The following is a 14163-nucleotide window of genomic DNA, read 5'->3' as shown; positions in this document are numbered from 1 at the left end:
TCTGATACTTACGCAGTTGGCTTTGGTAAAGTTGACATTGACCACAGTTAACTGAACAAATGCATATAGAGTGAAATGGAAAAGGATATAAGCATAGAAAAAAAGAGATACATATATTCTTAATTTTTCTTTAATAATATTTCATCCAACATGGCTTCTTAATATAAATATCAATGGATATATATTGTTTCTCCAGCTAGATTATAATATTTCTTAGACTTCTGACTTTATGACATCTCCCTCAAGTGTGTCATTCACTGAAGATATTAATAAGATTAGTGATGGAATAATATTCCATGAATTAATCATAGCTCCCAGTGTGCTCTCTCTATTCCCAGATCCTTAATTGTTGTTAAAAATATTATTTGTGTATATCTTTGACATTCTTTTATTCAGTCTTCCAGTGAATATTTGTTAAGGCCTAAGTGCTAAACATTGGGAAACTACATGAATAATACAAAATTCTTACCTTCAGAGAATTTGCATCCCAGTAGATAGGTCTGAATGGTAAACAAATATCAACTCTAGACATACCTAAACAAATTTCTAGGAACAGTAAAGAGGGGGATGGATGATTAAACTTTTCCTTAACCATATGCCTAACATAGGAGATGATGCTTTCTTAGAGTCAACCATATAGATCGAAGAAGCAAGGACTGGCTGGCTAATCAAGGCAGAGGGAAGGGTTGTTTGGAGGTGATGACAGTAAGCAGGCTCAGTGCTCAGCATTTCAATGCATGGAGTCTATATGTGTGCATGTGTGTGACAAGGTTGTGCGAAAGGGTGGGAAGCACGCACTGACAAGAGAGGAGTTAGCAGAGGGCTTACAATGATTTTGCAGAAGGGAAAGTGTAATCAGTGGATTAGCTTCTTCAGATTTACATTTTTAAAATATCACGTCGTCAGGGTGTCAAGAATACCCACTTAGAGCACTCACCCACCAGTTAAGGACACTGATGAATCCAAGCTTTGTTGACTATAATGCTAGCTGAAACCAGTGTGCTTTTTGTTAAATACCAGAGCAAGCAAAAGTTCTGAACAATCCCATCTCCATCACCCTGCCATACCTATACATTCACATGTTATGCTTAGCTATTTAAATTGATTGTGTTAGTTGGTCTCTGTTTCTTAAGACTAATAAATCATTATCACTGTAATTATTAATAGAGTTTAGTAACTATTTATAAAGCTTTCAAGTATATAAGGTATATCATTTTTATCACGATGCCTATTATGTCTCATAATATGAAAAAAGCCTTAAAAACCTTTCTATTATTTTTTAATTGAAATCTAGTTGATTTACAGTACTGTGCCAATCTCTGCTGTACAGCAAATTGACTGAGTTCTACACACATATATATACATTCTTTTTTTAATATTCTTTTCCATTATGGTTTATCCCAGGAGATTGGATATAGTTCGCTGTGCTGTACAATAGGACCTTGTTGTTTAACCATTCTAAATGTAATAGTTTGCATCTACCAAACCCAGATTTGCAGTCCATCCCTCTCCCTCCCCCACTTCCCCTTGGCAACCACAAATCTGATCTCTATGTCAGTCTGTTTCTGAAAAACCTTTCTATGATCTTATTACTAGAATTCCTACTCTTCATTCTCTCTTAATGATGGTGTCAATAACAGAGTGATTACCTCTTACTTTTTGTGATTCAAGTTGCAGAACAAAAGTGAAAAAGAGGCAGACCTACCGTTCACCTGAAAAAGCTCCAAAGGAGTTCTGGGTACCACTCAGGGGAAGGTAGGGGAAATACCTTAGTTGCACACTCTAGTAAATTCAAAATCCAACAAATTTTCTTCTTCACCATTCTGCTTATTTCCTTCGTGTTGCTACTAAAAAAGCAGGCTAGCTTTAAAATTTAAGAGGTATTTTGTGGAACCGCCTGCAGGTGATTGTAACGTGTATCCAAAAATGAGACCAATCCCTGTGCCATTTAAATGAGTCTCTGTCTCTCAACCTGAATAAAACTTCCAGCCCCCCTAAAAAGCAAACATGCAAGGAAAGATCATGTACATGTCACACCACATTTTTTTGGCTCAGTGACATTCAGTAATTGCTAGTGATGATAATGATGATGATGTTCTTGATGATGGTGATAGTGATGATGGCAATTATGACAAAGATGATATTGCCATTGTAATGGCAAAAATTGACCTTTCTACTTCAGTTTGGGCATATATCTTTTTCAAAATACAATTTAGTGAGCCCCCATGAGCATGCTTAAACAATCATACAGCTAATTATATAACCTTTCTTTTTGAACCATAATCGTAGCTGGAACAACATAGTGCTAAAATACCAGTTGAAAGCTTCCAACTTTTAAACCCAGTGTATGTTATCTCAGTTACTATTTTTGATGATTTCTTAATTTGCACCTACCATAAATGGGACACACAAAGTCAAGGTAATATTTCCCGTGAGACCAAATGTTTCCCACTGAGTGCGTTTTCCACCCAGAGTTATGTGTGTTATGCCTGTGTGTGCACTTGCATGTTGGTTTTAGTTTGGTAATTCTTTTTACATCTTTATTTCCCTCCTATTGATTCTCTCTACTTATTGGAATCAAACCCTCTTAACGACATGGGACCTCCCACGGAGCCTGGAGTGGTTTGACCAAACAAATCCTAGCTTGCTGTTCAATAGGGCTTTGCCAAGCCATCACAGCTCTAATTGCATCTTTCCACTGGTTTACCCCATCCACTCGCCTCCCCACACTGCCTCTCCCTTCTTCCCAATAGTCTTTTGTGTGTACTGAAAAAACATTACAGTGAGTACTGTATGTTTACAGTGAGTTTCAGTGGATTTGGTAGCCAAAAATATGTAGATTTTTTTAATTAACAGTAGCTCTCCAATGGAGATAATATTTATAGAATGAGCTTGCTTGTTTGTACTTTCAAAGATAAATAAAATGAGTAATATCCAACCATGATAATCAACATGTCAGTTTCCAAGTACATTGGCATTTAGCATGAATGCTTGTTACATACTTATTCTGTAAAGAGTAAAGGATAGGCATTAGTACCAACTGCCTGGGGAATGGTATTTTCAGCATTATTTCAGTATGAACAATTTTCTTTTGTTTATAGCAGGTTTAATAAAACCATAGGAGGAAAATGAAAAATTACAAATGCATGTAAAGTTTTTATCAAATCCTTCTGGCATGAGAATAGTTTTGTATGTTTTTTGTTTCCTGTCCTTTAATCCTCTGAGTAATAGAATATATTTGAAAGTGAATTCTTTAGCATTTCTCTTATCTTCTGCATTCTCCAGAAGCTTTGAGTATTTGTTCATTACTTAATCTGTTTTTGTTTCTTTCTTGAGAAGGACATATGATGTCTGCCCCCTCCTGATTTTTCAGATACATATATCCATGTGTGTTCAAATTCTCTAAGATAGAATGAGGATTTTAGGTTACTGATTTCCTAGGTCTTGAACTCTGATGAGAGTCAAGTACGCTGAGCTTATGTGTGTGGCGTGTGGAAATGAGTTGCTGCTCAAGAAGTCTGTCTTGGTTGAGGATCCAGACTCTACCACTTCTCAGCTGGATGACCTTCAGAATATCATAAGCCTTTATAAACTGCAATCTATGCATTTGTAAAATGGGAATATGCCACCTCTGATTGTAGTGAGGCTTGATGGAGATGATGTAAGTGGAGCACCTTTCACATAGCAAGCCCTATATACACACTAGATCTCTCTACTTATCAACCCTTCGTCCATGGTTGCTTGAAAGAGGTTGCACATGACCTTGTACTGATGATGTCAGTGTTATCATCACAGGTAATGTTTAAAGTCTTTTGATCTATCCCTAGGTAAGCTATTGTACAAAGCCGTTTGCCATGGTGTGCTGGTAAATCTTTAACAAGAGGCTGTGGGGAAGAGGGTGGAGGATGGGTGCTCTGTTTTTCAATGTTAGCTGATTTTTGTCATGTAAATACACCCACCTCAGTCAATTACAAGATATTAATGTGACATCACTGAACACAGAGCTGGTAAGTGGTGCCTAGTAGCATATCATTTTACAGCATTTCCACCATACAGATAAAATACACTTAAATAAGCTCAAGAATATAGATAATAGTGAAATGTAATACAATAATTAGGAATTGATGAATTGTATTTATTACTTTTGTTTTTAATATACTTTATTTAAGTAAATGTTTATGTAATCCGTTAGTTAATAATGGTGGTATCTAAAAATTGGCTTACAAAATTCCTGAAAATTTCATTTTCTACTCTCACAAGCCAGCACAAGCAGAATTCACCGTACCTCTGCATATTTACCAGCAAGTTCCTGGTCCTTTGAGGTTAACTATATGAGATAGAATTAAAGCCAAGCATCCCTCTAAGGATAGAGTGCACCGATGCAAAAGCCAAGTAAATCATTTACGTGTGCAAACAGTTAAGGAAATGTAAGTGGCGTGGTGTTAAGTATTGAAAGTTTGTGTGTAGATACTATGACCCCCGTGGGAAATCACTACCTCTCAACTAATTAGTTGAGGACAGATCCCACTGGCCAGAGTGCATCCCCAGTGAACTGGCCTTCTTGACAAGACCCTTATGGAATATTCTGACCACGCTGCCCTGGAAGAATCCAAGGGCAGAGTGTATAGCCCACTTATTTAAATTGGTCTGTCTCCAAGGGGTTATGTCTTAGGATAGTGGCTCTTGAAGATGGTATTTTAATTTGTTGTTTTAATGTATTTAATTTTTCTTGTATATATCTCTGAAAGTTATTTTGCTTGTTATATCTGTTTGGCCTTAAAATTGTGCTTGCATGTGTATTTATCATGCAGGTTATACCTATTTATATATCAATAAAGGCAACGTAACTAAGCAAATTAATTTTAAAAAAATACATATCAACATGAATAAATATTGTTTTGGTGTACAAGAAGTAAGTACTGATTAAGGGCATTTAAACAATTCCACTTCTCAGAGGATGGAGTGTTAGTTTTCATTATCTAATTCTTCTGAGACATTTTCCTGTACCATATTGGACACTCAAACCACCTGTCTTCCATGATGATGTTGCTTAATCCCTTAGAAAGGTAATGTATCTTTTTCTGGGGGTGAGTTTCACCTCCCAGTATGTCCAGGCCAAGATAATTGATGACCTTATTACCACTATTTGATCTCTGCTGGTGGCATGCTAAGACTTATTTCCTTGAGGCAGAAAACCTAATGACCCACCCCTTCTATCCTAAATCCAGTGGAGACTTAAAACTCTGTAAATCATAATAATAAAAAAATAGTTACAAAATGATTCTCTAAGAAAGAAATATACATTTGCACATACCCATTTGCTGGACTGGTGAACTGTGGCAGAGAAGATCACTTGAATAAAATTCTGAAGCTTGATTTTCATATCCTGCTGCAAATATTTGTGCAACATTACTTTTTGCTCTGATTACGAGAGAATATATTCCCAAATTCTCTTTAATTTTAATTACTTGTTAATTGTTTCTCACATTCTTAACCTTGGTTTGGTTGGGTGGCAAGTCAGAATGCTTTTTTAATTCTGTTCTTATTTTCACTGTGAGACAAAAGCAAACTCTTTTTCCTTTCTACATGTTCTGAATTTCTTTAAAGTACACAGAGCTCCCTTCTGTTAAATCATTTAACATTTTGAGGAACTGTCATGTTGCTTTACATAGTGACTACATCGTTTTACATTCCCACTAGCAATGCAGAGGGGCTGCAATTTCTCCACATCCTTGCCTTGCTTATTACCTTTTTTGCTCTTTTTTCAATAGCACAAAATATTTTTTTCTTTTTCAGTAAAATTTTTATTTTAGATCAGTTTTAGATTAACAGAAACATTGCAAAGATAGTTCAGAGTTTCCACAAGCCTCAAACTCAGTTTCCCCTAGTATTAACATCTTACTTTAGTACAGTACATTTGTTGTAATTAATAAACCACTATTGATATCTTGTACTTAATGACCTTTTTCTGTTGTTGTTACAGGATTCCATTCGGGATACCACATTACATTTAGTTTACATGGCTTCTTAAGCTCCTTTTAGCTGTGACAATTTCTCAGGCTTTCCTAGTTTTTAATGGTTTTAACAATTTTGAGGAGTAATGGACAGGTATTATGTAGATGGTATCTCAATTGGGATAGGTCTGATGTTTTTCTCATAATTAGACTAGGAATATATGGTTTTAGGAGGGAAGACCACAGAAGTAAGGTATCATTTTCATCACATCATCTATTGTTTTACACTTTTATTGTAACAAATTATACTGATATTTTTTGGATTCCCGCAATAAAACCTGATTTATTATTATATATTACACTTTTAAATATACATTTCTGGATTTGATTATGAAAATTATGTTAGAAATATTTGTACCTATATTCCTGAGGAATATTGATCCGTAATTTCCTTTCTTTGTGAAGTCTTTGCCTGAATTTAAAATAAGCGTATTTATGGTCTCATAAAATCAGTTTTGAAGTGTTCTCACTTCTGTTTTCTGGAAGAATTTGTGTAGAATTACTATTATCACTTCCTTTTATCTTTGGTAGAATTCACCAGTGTAGCCATCTAAGCCAGGTAGTTTCTTTGTAATAAGGTTTATAACCAGAAATTCAATTTCATTAATATACATAGGGCTATTCAAATTATTTGTTTCTTCTGTAGTCAGGTTTGATCATTTGTGTCTTTCAAGGAGTTTCCATTTCATATAAGTTATCACATTTATTGTATAAAAATTTTATGCTAGTTTCTTAATATTATTTGCAATTCTGCAGAATCTGAAGTGATGTCAGATCTTTCATTCCTGATGTTTTGTTGTCTCTCTTTTCTTTCTTTTTAATTTTAATTTATCCATCTGTCTAGAGGTTTATCAATTTTGCTGATCTCCTAACATATTCAGACTTCTGTTTCATTGATTTTTTGTCCTATTTTTTGTTTTCAGTTGCGTTCATTTCTATGCTTACCTTTATTATTTTCTTCCCTCTGCTTATTTGCTTTTGATATGCTCTTCCTTTCCTAATTTCTTAAGATGGAAGCTCATGTCATTGCTATAAGACAGTTTTGCTTTTTATAAAAGCATTGTATTATGAGCTGAAATGTCTTTCCGCTACTATCCCTGTGAAATTAATACATTGAAGTCCTAACCCCCAGTACTTCAGAATGTGACTGTGTTTTGAGATAGGGCCTTTAAAGTAGTTACTAAAATAAAATGAAATCATAAGGTGGGTCCTAATCCAATATGACTGGTGTTCTTATAAGAAGAGGAAATTTGGACACAGTCCCTGTGATACTATGATTTATACTAAGAATGTACATTTGGTTTTCTTCCCTGTTCTTGGCACAGAGATCTTAAAAACCTTGGAATTTCCTGAGATGAGAGTAATAAAGGTGTCTTTTGTTGTTAGTGAGATGACTTTTGGAAAACACATAAGGTTGTGGAGGCTGGTTGCTAGGGGAGCCAACCATGTGATTAGAGGGTTGGCACTGTCAGTCCCACGCCCTTGACCTCCAGGGAGGGGAAAGGGGCTGGAGATTGAGTTTAATCACCAATGGTCAAAGACGTAATCAATCATGCCTATGTAATGAAACTTTCATAAAATCCCCAAAAGATGGGTTTCAGAGAACTTATGGGTTGGTGGGTTCATGGAGATCCTGAGAGAGTGATACACTCAGAAAGAGCATAGAAGCTCCTCACCCTTTCCTCATACCTTGCCCTATGCATCTTTTCCATCTGGCTGTTCCTGAGATCTATTCATTTATAACAAACTGGTAATCTAGTAAGCAAAACGCTTCTCTGAGTACTATGAGCCAATATAGCAAATTAGTCAAACTCACGGAGGAGGATGTCGGAAATTCTGTAGCCGGTCTTTCAGAAGCACAGGTGACAATCTGAACTTGTGATTAGTGTTTAGGGGGTGGGGAGGAGTCTTGTGGGATTGAGCCCTTAACTTGTGGGATCTGACACTAACTCTCTAGATAGTGTTGGAAGTGAGTTGAATTGTAGGACATCTAACTGGTGTTCAAGAATTGCTTGGTGGTATGGAAAAAAACACACATTGTAACTCGTGCCAGAAAGGAGGACAAGGACAGAGAAAATAGTACATGAACATAAAAATGGCCATCCACAAGCCAAGGAGAGAGACCTCCTTGAAACAATCCTGCCAACCCTTTGATCTCAGACCTCTATCCTCCAGAACTATGAGAAAATGAGTATCTGTTGTTTAAGCCACCCAGTCTATGGTACTTAAGGCAGACCTAGCAAACTAATTATTTGTTATATTGTGTTTTCATTTTCATTTAGTTTAAAATATTTAATTTCCTTTTCAATTTTTCCTTGACCCATGATTTTTTGGTTTGTTTAGAAGTGTGTTATACAATTGCCATATATTTGTGGGTTGTCATGATATCTTTAATTGGTACCAAGTTGTTTTTGTTTGCTTGTTTTTGGTGTGTTTAAAGGAGCATACATTATATTCCTTACTTGTGGCCCAGAATATGGTTTATTTTGTTGGTATTTTATGTTTACTTGTTAATGATGTGTATTCTGCTGAGTCTAGTGCTCTACAATGTCAACTAGGTCAAACTGGTTGATACATTGTACAAGTTTTCTCAATTAATACTTTATTTTTGACAAGACCATTTACTGGGAAAGAAGTGTTGAAATCTTAAATCATATTTGTTAATGTACTTCTGTTTGTTAGTTCTGTCAGTTTTTGCTTCATGATTTTAATTCTGATATTAGGTACATAAACATGTAGAATTATTATACCTTTTTGATTAATTGACCTCTTTTTCATTATAATAGGTCCTTCTTTATTTTTGTTAGTATTTTTTACTTGAAGCTTACTTTTCTAATGTTACTAAAGACTTTTCAACTTTCTTTTGTTTAGTAGTTGTGTGGTATGCAGTTTCCAAGCTATTATTTTTTTAAATATTGTTTTTATATTTAAATGTCTTTGTATACATTTTGTACAAACTTTGTTTATAGCTGAGTCACTTTTTTATACAATCTGAAAATTTCTGTTCTGTGTTTGGAATGTTTAAATCACTTTCACTAATGCAAATGTTGATATGGTTGCATTTAAATCTATCATTTTGCCATTTGCTTTCTCTGTATAAAATATGTTCTTTCTTCTTTTTCCTTCTTTTCCTGCCTCCTTTTGGATTATTTCAATGTTTTATAATCACATTTTATCTCCACTATTGGATTATTATCTATGCCTCTCCTTGTGATTTTAGTAGATTTAACAAGACAAATTCTTAACTTTTAGTTTATTTTAACTATTATACCACTTCACACAGAGTGTGAGAACTTTTAACAGTATACCTCTCTTTTATCTCTCTTATCCTTTGGCTTTTTGGTCATATAATTTACCTCTAGATGTTATAAAACTCAAAATACCTTGCTATGTTGTTGTTGTTGTTTTTTTAATTTAACTAGTTGACTATCTTTCACAGAGGTTAAAATGAGAGAAAAAGTTTTGCATGTGTTACCGCTTATTTACCATGTGTGGTCCTCATTATTGCTTTATGTAGATCCAAATTTCCATCTGGTAACATTTTCCTTTTGCCTGAAGAATTTCCTTTAACATGTCTTGTAGTTCAGTTAGCTGGTGGTAAATTCTCTCAGCTTTTATTTTCTGAAAAAGACTTCCTTCACTTTTGATAGTTTGCTAAGTATAGATTTCCAGGTTGACTGTTGTCCATTCCACCCTCCCCCCAATATTTAAAGCTGTTACTCCATTACCCTTAGGTAAACACAGTTTCAGAAAACACATCTGCTGTTATTTTTTATCTTTGTCCTGTGTGCATAATGTGTCTTAGTTCTCTGGATGCTTTTAAGATTTACTCTTTGTCATTGGTATATAGGAATTTGATTTTGATATGCCTTTAGGTGTTTTTCTTTGTTTATTCTGCATGAGTTTTGATGAGATTTTTGGGTGTGCGGGTTTATAGTTTTTGTCAAATTTGGAAAAATTTTGATGATTATTTCTTCAAATATCTTTGGTTTTCCATGCTTCCTCCTGAACCACAGTTACTCATGTATTAGATGACTTTATTTTGGTTTCTGTGGTTCTTAGAAACATGCTTCCCTGCCATGACCATATCCTTATCTCTAGAATCTATGAATATGTTCCTTACATAATAAAGGGGATTTTCCAGATGTGACTGTGTTAAGGACATTGAGATGGAAATATTGTCCTGGATTATCTGAGTGGGCCCAGTATCACATAGTCCTTTCAGGCAGAGAAACTTTTCTGACTGTGATCACAAAAAAGAGATGTGACCATTAGAGCAGTGGTCCCCAACCTTTTTGGCACCAGGGACCTGTTTCGCGGAAGACAATTTTTCCATGGACCAGGGCAGGGGGATGGAGGATGGTTTCAGGATGATTCGAGTGTATTACACTTATTGTGCACTTTATTCCTATTATTATTACATTGTAATATGTAATGAAATAATTATACAACTCACTATAATGCGGAATCAGTGGGAGCCCTGATCTTGTTTCACTTGCCACTCACTGATAGGGTTTCAATATGAGTCTGCAAGCAATTGATTTATTATGGGCTCTGTGCAGTCAAACCTCTCTGCTAATGATAATCTGTATTTGCAATCTGTGCATCAGAGGGATATGAAATGAGTATTCAACCCATTGTTACTGGTTTAAAAATGGAAGAAAGAAGTTATGAGCCAGAGAATGTGGGTAGCCTCTAGAGACTGTAAAAGGCAAGTGAATAGATTCTACTCTAGAACCTTTGGAAGGAGTGTAGTCCTGCCTACACCTTGATTGTAGCCCAGTAAGACCTATGTTGGACTTCTAACCCACAGAATTGTAATATAACAAATTTGTGTTGTTTAAGCCACTAAGTTTGTGGTAATTTGTATGGCAGCAATAGAAAACCAGTGCAGTCCCGCAGATTTCTAATGCACCATTTATCATTTTTCAGTGTTTTTCTCTGTGCTTTATTCTGAATAATTTCGATTACTGTGTCTTTAAGTTCAAATTTACTCTTCATTCCTTCTGCAGTGTCTAATTATCTGTTAATCCCAACAAATGTGTTTTCCATTTAATATATTTATTTTCATCCTAGAAGTTCCAGTTGAATGTTTGTGTCTTCATTCACTCTCCTCATTATATCCATGTTGTCCTTTACATCCTAGTATAACTTTTATGATGGTTAAGATTCTTGTCTCCTAACTCTATCCTCTCCCTAAACTCCAGGTCTGTTTCTATTAAATTTTTTTCCTGCTTCTTCATATGCTTAGAAATAATTTTTGGATGCCAGACATTCTAAAATTTAATTTGTCCAATGCTAAAGTTTGTAATACTCTTTAAAGAGTGTTAGACTTTGTTCTGGCATGCTGTTAAGTTACTAACAGATCAGTTTCATCCTTTTGAGCCTTCTTTTAAAGATTTATTAGATATAAGGCAGTACAACATTTATTCTAGGGCTAATTTAGCCACTAGTGGAAAACTCTTCTGAAGATTCTAACCAATGTTTAATTTTTTTCAATGAGGTTTTAACAATCCTGTCTAGTGATAACTTGAAGTATTCCTAGTTTGGTTTTTTTGATTTTTTGTTTGTTTGTTTGTTTGTTTGGTGCTAAGAGTCATTAGGTTTGCCCCAGTCTTGTGAGGTATTATGCCATGCATGTCCAGATTAGTTTGGAGCCAAAGACACTCAGTGAGACCCTACTGATCATACTGTGTGTATTCTTCTGCTATTTCTTTTCACTCAATATTAAATTTAGAGATTCATACATGTTGTGGCATTAACTATCCTCATTTGTTCTCTTCTCTATAATATTATACTGTATGAATATATCAACAGTTATCTATTATCCTATTGTTCACTCCTCATATTTTGCTGTTACAAAAAGGTCTCTACTAACATTCTTAAACATGTCTCCTAGTAATCTGAGCAAGAATTTCTTTAAGATATATTCTTTGAAGTATATTGAATAGAACCAAGAATACAGTTCTTCCACTTTACTAAGTATTGCAAATTGTTTTCCAAAGTGGTAGTCCCAATTTATACTTCCACTTGCAGTGCATAAAATTTGGTCTGATTTAAAATTTTGACAATGTCATGATTTGAAATAGTTTGTTATTGAAGTTTTAACTTGCCTATCTCTGATTACTAAGGGCATTAAGCATCTTTTCATATATTTATTGATTATTTTTGATTCCTCTTCTGTGAAATGTCTTTTTATATTTTTGCCATTTTTTTCTAATGGGTAGAATCTTTTTCTTATTAACACGGAAAATTACCCTGAATACTAACCATTATTGTTTGGTATTCCAAATATCTTTTCATTTTTAAAAAAAATCTACTTATATAAATTTTGATAAATAGAAATGTGTTATTTTATTAAAGTACAATTTATACAAATTTAGCTCTATAGTTTTGGGGGTTTTGGTCTTCCTTGAGAAATTATTCCTTAGCTCAAGGTCATAAGTATATGATATATCTAAATATTTTCAAATGGTACTTTTACATTTTAGGTTTTGGTTCATCTGAAATAGCATCTTATAAGGTAGAAGTTCATTTGTGTTTTTACATTTTCCATCATTTCCAACCATGATCTGCAATTGCAACCTTATTACATATGTGTGTGCATATAAACACATGTATATGCACATATATACACACATATACATATGCACGTATACATATATAGTGCATGGGTTTATATATTAGCTCTTTTGTGCAATCTTCTAAACCTATATTAATATTGAACTCTCTTAATTAACACAGTTTTGTGGAATCCTAACTCTTGAAATCTAAGTCAAGCCTTCCTTTTTAAGCGTGTCTTGGTTACTCTTGTGGTTTTCTCTTGTCTATTAAACTTAGAAAAACATCTATAAAGCTAAAAAAATAAAAATAAAAACCTCTTGAATTTTCTCTGAAATTGTTCGTGATCCATAGGATAAAGAGGGAAAATTGATGTTTTTATAATGAGCATTCCTATCCAATGTATTCTATTCCTTAATATGTTTCATTATTATTATTGTTATTTACATTAAAAATATGTGATATCTTTCATGAAATTTTGTACAGATTACATTATAGGCCTTCAAACTATTATAAATAGTAACTGTAGTAGTTGACATTAGGTTCAGCTACATGTGACAGAAAATCCAAAATAATATTTCTAAATAAGTTATAAATGTATTTCTTTCACATGTAAAGAAGTCTGGAGATAAATTTTTCCAGAACTTAGTTCTCATTATCACACAATTTTATCCTCATGGTCCAAAATTACTGCTAGAACTCCAGCCTTTAGGTCACATACGAGGCAGTAGGAAGGAGACCAAATTGAAGAAAGATAACTTTTTTTCCTTTTAAGGCCACTGCTCAGAAGTTGCACAAGAGCTGCTGATTATATCTCATTAAATGAAACTTGGTCAAGGGTGACTGGGAAGTATAATCTCTGTCCAGAAAGCTACATGACCAACTAAGAATAATGCTTTCCATTGCTACTATAGAGTGAATGTTTGTGACACCTCACAATTCCTATTTTGAAATCCCAACCCTCAAAGCGTTGGTATTAGGAGATGGGCCTTTTAAGATGATTAGGTCATGAGGTCCCATGAATGGGACCTTTATATGATGCCACAGAGAGGTCCCTTGCTCCTTCCACCATGTGAGGCCACAGCAAGAAGTCAGCTGTCTGTGGACCAGGAAATGGGCCCTCACCAGACATCAAAGCTGCTGGTGCCTTGATCTTGGACTTCCTAGCCTCCAGAACTGTGAGAAATGAATATCTGTTGTTTCCAAGCCACCCTGTCCATAGTATTTTGTTATAGCCGCCCAAAGGGACTAAAAGAATTATTAAAAAAGAAGAGACTGTAGTGTAAACCCAATAGTACTTGTTCCTTGATTTTTCTTTTAATTGAACCATCTAAGTGTTGGAGAATTATTATACATACCCTAGGAACAGCACCCAGCCAACGACTGATGGAAATAAGACTATAAATGCTAGGTTCCCTTGCCCCATGGGTGGATAACTGCAAGGTGCACATTACATCGACCCCCAGATTTCCTCAGCAAAAGAAACAACTTGCTTGATAATGCCTACTTTAGTGACTGCCTTCTCTTGCCTATATTGCTTTTGCTCTCTGCTACTAGTGATTCCTGGGATTAAGTTCAAAATAAACTT

This window comes from Kogia breviceps, chromosome 2, assembly GCF_026419965.1.
Source record: "Kogia breviceps isolate mKogBre1 chromosome 2, mKogBre1 haplotype 1, whole genome shotgun sequence".
Classification (NCBI taxonomy): Eukaryota; Metazoa; Chordata; class Mammalia; order Artiodactyla; family Physeteridae; genus Kogia; species Kogia breviceps.
This window is presented reverse-complemented; position numbering follows the sequence as displayed.